Genomic DNA, 10,983 nt, shown 5'->3' with positions numbered 1-10,983 from the left:
TCCCATTTAGAGAACCAAATGCATTTGTTTCCTGATGTGACCAGGAGAGCTCAAACTGAGAGATGCAACTTCGAGTTACTGAATTTCAACGTCTTGCATCCAACGGCAAGGATAGACCTCTCTTCAGCATAAAAGGACCAGACGGCCTACTAAACCCCAACCCATCTCATTCCCTGACCTGCCTAGGATCTGGAAGGTTTTCTTGGCCAAATGCCTAAATCCTTGGCCTAGGTCCTCTCATCCCATCCCTCCCAGGACCCCTTAAACATGCTGCAGTGTAGGGCTCACTACCAGGAATAGTTGCCTCATGGTAGCATCCCGGAGCACAGGGCTGGACCAGGGGAAGCCAAGGAGATGACTGCTGATGGCACCAGATTTCTGGGATAGCAAAGCTGGGGGAGACATGAGGGCGTGTGGTGGAGCTGGGGAATGAAGAAGGGGAAGTATAACCTTCCCTGTAGCCGCATTTGTTGCTGCCCTTCCTGCTCCCCACTCGTCCAGATGAAACAAGCCCAAATATTCTCCTGGGAGCTCTGGTCCTCTCTGCCCCTTTCCACAAAGGCACAGGCCTGACCCCAGTTCCCGCTCCAGGTCCTAATTTGCAGACAGTGAAATTGTTCTTTTTGAGAAGAAGAAGAAGTCAGCCCTTGCCCCAGGGAGGCTGTGGTCAAAGCAAGAAGATGCCATGCTATTTGGTTTCTTCTTTATTTTCATATTGGCTTTTACAGTTACAGATGGGCTCCAGCCACAAAGTCTGGAGGCAGGTCCAGCTTCCAATGTCTCTTGACTTGGGTGGAGTTTGAATCCAGGGTGGTGATTCAATCCTTCTTTATTTCTGGTGTTGTATTTATATATAATTTAATTATATATAGTTACAGATATAGCTGAGCAGAGCGTGAGAATTTCAGCTGGGGATGCGAGGGATGCTTTGTAAACCGAGCAGTTATTTGTGTGAGATTTCAGTAAGAGGAAGCGATATAAACTGGCACCAGGAGCGCGGTGCAGAAGGATGCCCACATGCAGGAAAAGAGTTTAATCCAGGAAGGGTTCAGACCAGACCCGTCTATATCCTAATTGAAATTCTCCTGCTCGTAGGGCTGATCTCTGATGCAGGGTTGAAGCCCTGTCTGCATCTTGGCACCAGCTCAAGAGACATCACAGCATGTTCAGGTGCTGAGAACAGATCTGCGATCTCCACCACTGACTCTATTCCACTGCCAGTGAAGGAGGTGCAGAGGTGAGGAACATGCTGCTTCTGCCTCAACCCATCTTCCATGTTCCCACCGTGACAAACTGCTGATTTTCCAACTCCACGGTGACAGCACTGCCCTGAAAGCAGGCGAGGAGGGAAATGCTCATCTACTGCAGTCGGAGGCGAAGCTCCCATGGATGGGGAGGGAGCGTTTGAGCCCACACCTCAGAGAGCCTTCTGGTACCTCTAATCTGCCTGAGCACTTCATCAATCCAGTTTTCTGCTCGATACAAATCGTAGCCTAGGGAGAGGTTACCAGGCTCTGGCTCTGCTCTTCACATCCTCTCCTTTCCTCCCCCTCCTCCTTTATATCTGGCTGCTGGAAGGAATTCTTTTTTTTCTGGAGCTTTTACCAAATAGCAAGGGGGTTTCCAAAACATCTGGAATAGTTCATGAGGCTGGAGTGGAGTCTATTGCTGAGAGTGGAAGCAGGGTCATGGAAACAAAGGCACCCCGCTGGATTAACGCTCGAGAGCAGCACTTGGGAAGGCCTGAGCTCAAATCCTTGCTCCGCTCACGAAGGAAGGGAATTGGAGGAATCCAGGGTAGACGCCGGGAGATGTCTATCCACACCACAAAACCGCAGCACCCCTCTGGGTCCGCTCGCAGGGAAACGTGCCTGGAGTAGGTCAGACCAGCGATGACCGATGCCCCGTCCCCTTCGTGCATGTGTGTGGAGCTGGGCCGCGAAAGGCAGGGTGGGCGTTTTGGCCTCCCTGCCTCAAAACCTCCTCCTGTGTCACAGGCCGGGAGGAGGTTTAGAAAGAAGCCAGTATTTCAAAAAGGCCAATAAGGCCCCTCGGGTAATTCGAAGGCTGCCAGCCTAACATCCATCACAGCTGAAATACTGAAACAGCTTTTGTACAAAGCAACTTGTAGTTAATTAAAGGAGGAGGGTAATTAATGCCAGTCCCAGAAGATGGTGAAAATAGACCTCTGCTAAATAACTTCTCCATTTCAGTGGGGTTAGAATTTGGGGTGATAAAGATGATACTGTCAATGTAATAGGCCCGGTAGTGTGGTTTGACTTGGCCTGTGGCCATGGTACAAACGAAGGTGGAGTGGAATCTGTTGCTTAGACTGATAAATGCTAATGATGCAAAAACTCGAAGGCCCACCTGATATGGGATCAAATCTAGCTGGTTATGGGCTTGGAAATGCAGCTGTAAGTGAGGAACTGCTGTCATGCACTCGCCTTTCCAGGGGGGCTGCACCAGAACTGGTTCTTGAGCCTCCCCAATTTTACCTGTTCAGTGAAAACAACAAAATCCTTTTGAAAACATTTGTAAATGGATGTTATAAAGTAAGTCAGATCACTCAGCTGAATGTAGGCCAAAAATGCGTTTTTCAGTACAACCGCATAAAGAGCCCTGTGTCTAGGAATGAAACGGGAAGGCAGTATTTATAGGATGGGAGGCTCTCCCTGTCTTGGCAAGCAGAGAATGTGAAAGCCATGGCAGAAACATGGTTTTCAGCCTTATTTTAGTGGGAAAATCCCTAAAGTCTTTCCCCAGCCTTTGTACAGGGAGTGTAAGTGAAAGAGTTATCCAGTCTGACAGGCAGAAGTAGGATAAGATCCGATGGGCAGGTATCAAAGGGACACAGCTTCAGCCTGGAAAGGAGGTAATAAACACTCGGTCCATCAGAAATATCTAAGCTGAGACGGGGTGTTTTTCTCCCAGAGGAGCTGAAGCTGAGCGGGGGCGAAGCGGGGCGGCCCGATGTCCGTGCTGACGGCTGCCGTGGGCCACGCTTGCTTTATGGCCCATTTGTCTGAACCTGTGGGAGGACATTTAAGGAGACAAGCAGGAGGTGCTTCCTTGCCAACACAGCCATTCCTGCGGTTTGCAAACGTCTTTGCACGCAAAGGCTGTCGGCAGCTGGGACACCCTCTCCCCCTGCAACGACTGCCGCAAAATCTCTAACTTCTGCAGGGACAATTTGGGGGAATTTGGGAGAACGGGTAGTGAGGCATGGAGCTCCACCTGCCAGCCCACAGCAGGGCTGGGGGGGTTCGAACCCTGCTGATGGCCTCAGGCTTTCTGATCCAGGCGAGAAAACAAGCTGTGAAAAAAGTAAACATGTCACTGAAGTATTTTCCTCGCAGCGGGGTTGATCTTTCCGAGCTCCAAGAAAGGACACAAGGAAGCTGCCATCAGACTTAAGCACACCGGCCCTGACTTCACAAATATTTGAATAACATTTACTGGGCTTTGCAGCACATATTATTCAGCAATAAAAAGAAAAATAATAAAAATACACTTTACGGGACTCTCCCAGGCCCGATTCCCGCAGGTAACCTTCCTCCCTGCCACTGCTGCCTCCAGGCCAGGCTACGCTCTCTCCTGCGGGGCTGAACCAAATCCCGGCAAGTCGCCCCAGAAATGCTCAGACAGGGCTGCCAGACCCCGGTGCATCACCCATGGGATACCCGTGCCGAGCAGGGCGCCTGGAGACAGCCTGCCCGTCCCCACTGCACCCCGCGGACGCGTGCGCGAAGCCGCCGTTGAGACGGGGGCCGTCCGCTCCGTCCCCTGATTAACGCTCAGACCAGCCGTTGTTTACGTAGGGCCTCCCGAAAGCGCCTTTGCCATTGTGCTCTCGCTCCTGCTTCCTGCATTTGAGCCCCTTATCGCAGGGTTGTCCCAGGAATACGGTGCATTTTATGGGCTGATAAGCTTTTATTGCAGTCGGGCTTATTTATGGGGATGTCTGAGCAGAGAGGTGGGGACCTGTGTCCACGCGGGGGGAGAGGGGGGCTGAATGTCTCCCCTTCATTGACCCCTCACTGCGGATGCTCCTGCGCGCGCGGAGTGACCGCGGGCTCGTGTCTGAGGGGCTCGAGAGCTGGGCTACCGCGTCCATCCAGCGTGTCCGTGTGAAACGGAAACTGAGGGTGTCCTTATCCCAGAACCGCTCTCTGCAGGACCTGCGCGGGCTCGTGTGTGGATACTGCCATCAGCTTAAACCAGGTTGTACCGGGCTCCCTCCTACCTGTAACATGCACCAGGGCAGGAGAAACTGATGGAGACCAAGTTCAACGGCAAGGAGAGGAAGCGACTGCAACAGCGGCTGCAGCGTTGGGCTTTGCACAGGGACATCCCAGGTTAAAACCAAGAGTGTGGCTTAGGCTGAAGTGAGAAATGCCTTCCTGAGCCGCAGGCAGCAACGCGGCTCTCAGGAGCGGTAGCAAAAGCCTGGTGCAGCCCCGAAACCTGCCCAAAGGCCACCTTGGCCACGCGAGGCTCCCGCTGCCGTCATCAAGCATCCCGCACCCGCTCCTGCCTCAGTTTCCCTCCCTTCGGGTGGGCAGTAAGACTCATATGCAGCACACTGGATACTGTCTGCAGGTCTCACCTCCGCTGGGCTTCCGCGGGTGGGAGCTGGGCGCCCTGGGCGGCAGCAGCTCATCTTGGGAGAGGGCGGCTGTGATCTGCCGGCAGTGGCCGAGCCCTGCACACGTCCATCGGAGCCTGTGAAGTTTTCCTACCACGTGGGCCGAGTTGTTTTATTGGTGGCGGTTTGTATTTTTTTTCAAATGCCAGATTAGAAATGAATTGAAGTGGCCAGTGATGACTTTGCCAGGTGTTGGCTCCCTCTGCACTTTAGCTCAGAGCACGCCCTTGTGTGCGTGTGTGTGCACAAGCAACGAAAATGATTAAAGAGGCTTTATTAGTCCCATGACTGAGCTATAATAGGAAAAACTTGTGTCCTTCCTGCCAGCTACCAGTGCGAGGGGAATATCTTGCTCTGAATGCTCTGCACCTCGCCCGCTCCTGCTTGGAGGACAAGGCTGTGACCACCTCAGAAGGTTTTCTCACCTCCTTTACCCCAACAAATGCCTAGAGATGTAACGCTGGACATGGTGAAGTCGGTACGTGGTCTCTTCCGAGCTGTCCACGATACTCCATGTCCTCGCCCAGGCAGCCGTGTCCCAGCAGCCGAAACCTCTGCTCAGAGCAAAGCTCCAGGGCGCCGCGGGGGAGCGGAGGGTCTTTCCCTGCAGTTCCCTTCCAAGAGTTTGTGGTTTAACCTACCTCCTGTTGCAGAGCTGGTGACCTCTGTCCGGGTGGATAGGGCAATCCTGAGGCTGCAATTCCCAGAAAAGGATTTCTCCGGAGAGACCTGAACCAATCTTGTCTGCAATCAGAGAGCTGAGCTGCAGGGAAGAGCTGCACATGCACACAAAGTGCCTGCTGCAAGCTTGGCCTCCAGATTTGTGAGTCGGTCTAGTAAAAGATGCTGCCTTTCTCCAGGCCTCACCTTGCCCTTACACGAACAAGTGCACCTGACGTCCTGGGCGCCTGCTTCCAGGAAAATCTCTCCGACTTCCGAAAGCGCAGATGCCAGCACGTGAGCTCCTGGCCGAGCTGCAGGGCGCAGAGGGACCTCTCGGGCAGAGCTGCTGCCGGAGGCCGGCTGGCTGTCCGGCTTCTCTTGTCCCCTGGGCTGTAGCAGGCGTGTGACTGTCCCCAACCCGGCACGATGTAAAGGGATTAGGAGTTTCTGCGACCCGGGGTCTGCTGTAAGATGAGCTCGCACCCGGAAACACACGGTTCACTGGGATCAGCGTGTCAGGAAAACAAAACAGCCCAAAGTTATTGTTTCTTTCTTAGTAAGAAAGGGCCAGTTATTCAGAGCATTTCAGGCCAGGGGATACAAGCTGCAGCTAGTCCTGCAGTCTGCCCTGCATATACAAATTTGTTAGGAAACTGCAGCGATGGGAAAAGGGCTGCTTTTTACATTTGGGATGAGAGCTTTTCTCGGCACAGCTTCAGCCTGGTTACTCATCCTGACTGCACCGTGTCCCAGCAGAGCCGACGCTGCACATTTCTGCCCTGCCACCGCTGGACTTTCAGTGGCCAGGCCCAGCGAACAAAGCAGATACTGCAGTACAGAGAGAAAACAAAGCAGGATGTTTTCTTTCTCCCCCCGTACCGCTGTGCCAGGCAGCCCTTTGGCCAGCTCCGTTCCCACCGGAGGAGGCAGGATTCGAGCGCAGCACTGGGAGCAGGATGCACTTTTCCCTGGGCTTGCATCCACTAATTCATAACGAAGTTGCCAAGCCGCCCGCGAATGCCTCTGTGGGACGGCCAGCACATCCCCTCCCTCCGACAGGAACCGCCGCTGCCGTACACACACACATACATACACACTTGCATCATAACTGCTTTTTAAACTATGAGGCTTTTGAAGTGAAAGCCAAAGTTTGTTTTCATGTCTGCCTTGTGCCAAGTCCCTTGTTCTGGTGTTTACAAGAGTCTCTCTGGTTAGCAGGAGCTCACCTTGCGTTTTATAGGGACGGGGTTATCTCGGCAGTGCTTGCCCACGCTGGCAGGAATTCAGCCTCTTGAGAAACTAAGATCAACGTCATAAGAGAAACCAAACGACAGCTATTTTGGAAGGAGTCCAGCTCTCTGTTCAGCTGGGGCCTGTGGCTGAGGTAGCCAGGATCAGCACTATGCACAGGGGCAGAGACAGATCTTCAAAAAATGAACGTCCTCTTGAAGAAGCAGTGAAAACCTCGGAAAGAGGGCCTTGCACCCACACCATCGTCCACCCCGCGCGCACACACCGGCCGTGCTGCAGGAAGAAGATGCTCCGGTGGGGCCGGCACCGGCCAGAGACCACGGCGTCCCTGGGAGATGTGGGCTTGCGCAGGGAGCGACTTGTCCTGCATGAAGCCAGGCTCATTTTGGGGAGGCAGAGCGAGCTGCAGCCGCGAAGCCCTGCTGCCTGGCACGGGCGGGCTCGGCGCAGCAGCTAAGGACCGAGGTTACAAGCGCGCAGCTTCCCCAGCAGCCGGGATGAGTCATCTCATGCTCGCTGGTGGATTTTTCTGGGGCAGCAGTTTGCGGACACCACGCTGTCTGCTCACGGCTTTTTCGGCTGCATCCTCGTTTTCCCCAATCAGCCACTCAGGCGGTCGCCTTGGCGGAAACATCACGGCTGAGAAGCCGAGCTGGCAGCAGCGAGAGCAGCCAGCATCACTGGGGGAGCGAGGCAAACGCTCAAGCAGCCCGAGCCCGAATTCCTCACCGCGGGCACGGAGCAAAGAGGGCGTTCCAGATTTTGGAAAATCTGGGCTGGAGGATGAAAGCAGAGCCCTTTCTGCGCCGGCTTTCCAGTCGCGGCTTGCACGGGCTTCCTCGCAGACATCTGCCAGATGGGCCGGCAGGCGAGCGAGGAATGTAATGAGTTGTGCAGATGGGAGGTGCCGCGCTCAGGTTGCAGCCGTGGGGCAGGGAGGCAGTGTTTTGTTTATAAACACAGGCAGGATGATTAAGATAAGAAGGGGCTGGTAATTAAATTAAATTAAGGCTCTGGAAGTCGTTAGATGAGCTTGAAAGCATTGCCAGTCACTTTAACTCCTGACTCTGCAGAAGAGGGGCCCTCTGTGATGGAGAGTGACGGGGGACCAAGAGGTCCTTTTGTCGTCACACAGTTACATCCGCAAAGGGGAGACCTAGGGGGTCAGGGGAAAGGGAAGCAGCAGAGGACGGGGAACAGGAGGGCAGCTGCTGCAGGTGGGGGTGCACAGCCTCTGCTTCTCCCCATGCCCCCAGGAACAGCGGCCTTGGAGCACAGATGGGAAACCGAGGCACAGGGAGACCAAGAGCCCAGATTCCCAGTGGGATTTAGGCGCCGATGGTGCACAGAGGAGCCGAGCAGCGTTTTCAGAAGTCAGCAGTTAGGTTGTAAATCCTGCACCCTCAGAGGCACCGCTGCAGATGCTTGGGAACTCCTCGGGAGAGAGGAGGAGCTGGTGGGGCAGCCGAGCGGGAGCTCCCTGAGGAGCAGTGAGCGCTGAACGGGGAAGGCAGCCCCAGGCCAGATGGGAGACATTTGTTAGCAAATTTGTGGCAAATCCAGTTGCAGCCTGGGCAAGGAGCAGGACAACAAGTTTGGGAAAAAAAATGGGGAAGGAAGCATGACAGCTCATGGGTGGGTTCAGATGTGTTTGTGTCTCCAGCTCCGAGTGCTGCAGCTCTACACGTGCCAGGCCAGGACCAAGAAGGGGAACAAGACCCAGGGGCCGACCAGTCCGTCCTCCCCCGGGGAAGCCCTGCCTGGCCAGGCACGGGAGCCATGACTGCTCCTTTTCTTCAGGGCTAAGGGTTTGCCTAGAGATCCTGTGCCTGTTTGTTTTTCTTTCCTACTTGCAGTGGCCCTGATACACCTCAAAGTCTTAAGCACTTTTCCTGCTGTACAGAGGGAGTAAATTGGTCTTTGGAGCATTTGTATCTCTTTGCGAGCAGGGAATGGGCTGAGCATACCTGGATAATTGCTGCTTTCATAGCAGGCAGGGGTGGGGGAGCAGATGCAGCTAAAGCATGGGTGAAGGATTTTTCATTGACTGGCCATGACCCAGAACTTAAATCTGCTGCTCTCTTTGCCTGGGAACCTGACCCTTTAGTGCAAGATGTAGAAACATGCTTTTTAGCTTAGGAGATCTTCACCTTAGTCTTCTGGTGCCAGCCTTTTGCAAAGGGCTATCAGGAAGCACGGATGAAATAGCAACCACCCCTGCAGTAGTCGTGGTAAGCAGGATGGTGATTACTTAAAGCACATAATGGCCCCTTGGCCAGATCCTTGGGGAAGGGAAGAGACTCCATCCTCACTGAGCAGTTGCAGGGTGACGGTCGATTGTCCACCTGCAAGGCTGGGCTGGTGGGAAGGCCTCTCTCACACAGGTGCTGAGGGGAGAGCAGATAATGGGGGCTGTGTATGTCTAATTGGTGTATTTTATGTCCACTCCTGGTGTACACAACCCGTGTGGCTGGGATTTCACACACAGTTTCATGGAATCACAGAAATGCTAGTAGAAGACGCCTCTGGAGGTTTCCTGTCCAGCCTCCTGCCTGGACTACCTCCAAAAGCGGCTCAGGTAGCCCTGGCTTTGCTATGCCAGGTCATGGAAACCTCTGGGGATGGAGACCCCATGATCTCTCTGGGGATCCCTTCCAGCACTGCACTGCCCTCCTAGTGACAGGGTTTTCCTGATGTCTGATCCAAACCTCTCAGGATGCAGTCCATGGACATTGCCCATGGTTGTGTCTTCTACCGCTACCATGAAGCATTTTCATTCACTTATTCATCCATTTAGTTTTGATTCACTGCTCCTCACAGTTTCCTGCCAGGTTTTGAGCTATTTATGAGACTGAGGAGAGCAGGAGGCTGAGCTGGGCAGAGCGGCTACGTGTTTAGAGCTGATGGGTAGGAAGCAACCATGAAAGCCATCAGTCAAAGCAGCCCACTTACATCCCTCAGGCCAAAGCTCTCTGATCACGGTCCAAGACCACGGGAAACCGCTGGCTCACACCGGTTGCAGAGCCTGGCTGAGTGTCAGGAACAGCAGAGGAAGGTGACATCTCTTTGGGATGCTGACGGAGCAGCAGAGACCACACGGGCAAAGGGGCCAGCCCAGCGAGAAGAATGTGGAAGAGCCATTTTGAGGTGGGGCTGCCAGCACACCTCCCTTGGTGCGGGGAGGTGCATCCCACACGGCGGCAAACTCACTTCCAATGCGGGTTTGCAGGCGCCTCCGAGAACAGCAGCTGCCTTGTTTGCACCGACAAACCCTTGTGTCGATGCCCCCCAGCCCCCGGCGGGCCTCAAGCGCGGAGAGGGCCCAGGCGCTCCGTTTGCCTTTTCCGGGGTCTCTCCTGTGGGTTCGGGGCACGCGGGAGCCGCGCCGGGGCGGGGAGGGGAGGGCAGCCGTCGGGCCCGCTGCGAGCCGGGCTCGCGGCCAACATTCCTGCCGCCGCTGTGCAAACAGGCAGAGTTTATGCAGGCGGCTCGCGGCGGCGAGGCACAAGTGTGCCAGGGCTTAAGGCTCTGTGTCGGAGGGTTGAATTTAGCTCCCAGCGGCGGGAGGCCCCAGCGATAAGCAGTGTGCTGTGTTTGCAGGCTTGGGGGGAGGCCATGAGCCCTGGGGACATCCCTGTCCCCCCGCAAAGGAGCGGGGGGCACCGCTCTCCAGGATGCACCGAGCTGCAACCGCTCCCTGCGGCTCGGCCCCCGAAGGAGAAGGTCCCCGGGAGAAGCCGCAGCTCCCCAGCACCGAGGTGGCCGCTGACCCGGCATACCGGGGCTGGGGACCCGGAGGGAGTGGGCTAATTCCCAGAGTGCTGGCGGGGGACGGGGGGATTGCGTGCAGCCTTTCCTCCCGCTTATCTCCCCAATTAGTCGCCCATCTCCTTTTTCTGCTCTTCAAAGCACTGAGTGCCATTAATCTGCGAGGGGTATCAATGCCAGGCTGGGGGAGAGGACGGGCTCTCCCCGACCCTCACGCACGCAGCCCTGCACACTAATAGTTTTTTGCGACTCTGTCACGGCTGTTAAGGGTACAAAGGCCCTGAGTAATGTGATCTTCTGGGGCTGTTGTCCCCCCAGGCCCGGGCACCCCGGAGCCTTTTGAAGGCAGGAATGTGGCTGAGCATGACGGAGGTTGTCCCAGCGATGGCCTGGGCTCTCCCTGCAGAGTGTGAAGAACCAGATGGGTCCGCGGGACCCCTAGCACCCTGCGCCCGCCGGTCCCCCATCTCCCGGGACCACGGGGCCTCGACGGCAGGGACGGGCAGGCTGAGGAGGCTGCGTGTCGGAGGCGCTGGCAGGCACCAAAGGGACCAGCCAGTTCAGCTGCACCCTTTTGGGGCAAAGCCGGATCCGAACGCCGTTCTCCCCTGCCCGGGGGGGCCCTCGGCCCTGCCAAGCCCCTCTGCGGTTAG

The 10,983-nt window shown here is 55.5% G+C and overlaps 1 long non-coding RNA gene across 1 annotated transcript; it reads right to left on the bottom strand.

The window, feature by feature from the left end:
* LOC135329922 (uncharacterized) lies at positions 1-7,412 on the bottom strand. The gene is made up of 2 exons (XR_010391577.1): positions 4,610-7,412; positions 1-3,316 (listed from the first exon to the last, which is right to left on the bottom strand). It is a non-coding gene; the product is annotated as an uncharacterized LOC135329922 (long non-coding RNA).
* Positions 7,413-10,983: the final 3,571 nt, after the last annotated feature.

This window comes from Dromaius novaehollandiae, chromosome 14 (genome assembly GCF_036370855.1).
Source record: "Dromaius novaehollandiae isolate bDroNov1 chromosome 14, bDroNov1.hap1, whole genome shotgun sequence".
In the NCBI taxonomy this organism is placed as follows: Eukaryota; Metazoa; Chordata; class Aves; order Casuariiformes; family Dromaiidae; genus Dromaius; species Dromaius novaehollandiae.
This window is presented reverse-complemented; position numbering and strand designations above follow the sequence as displayed.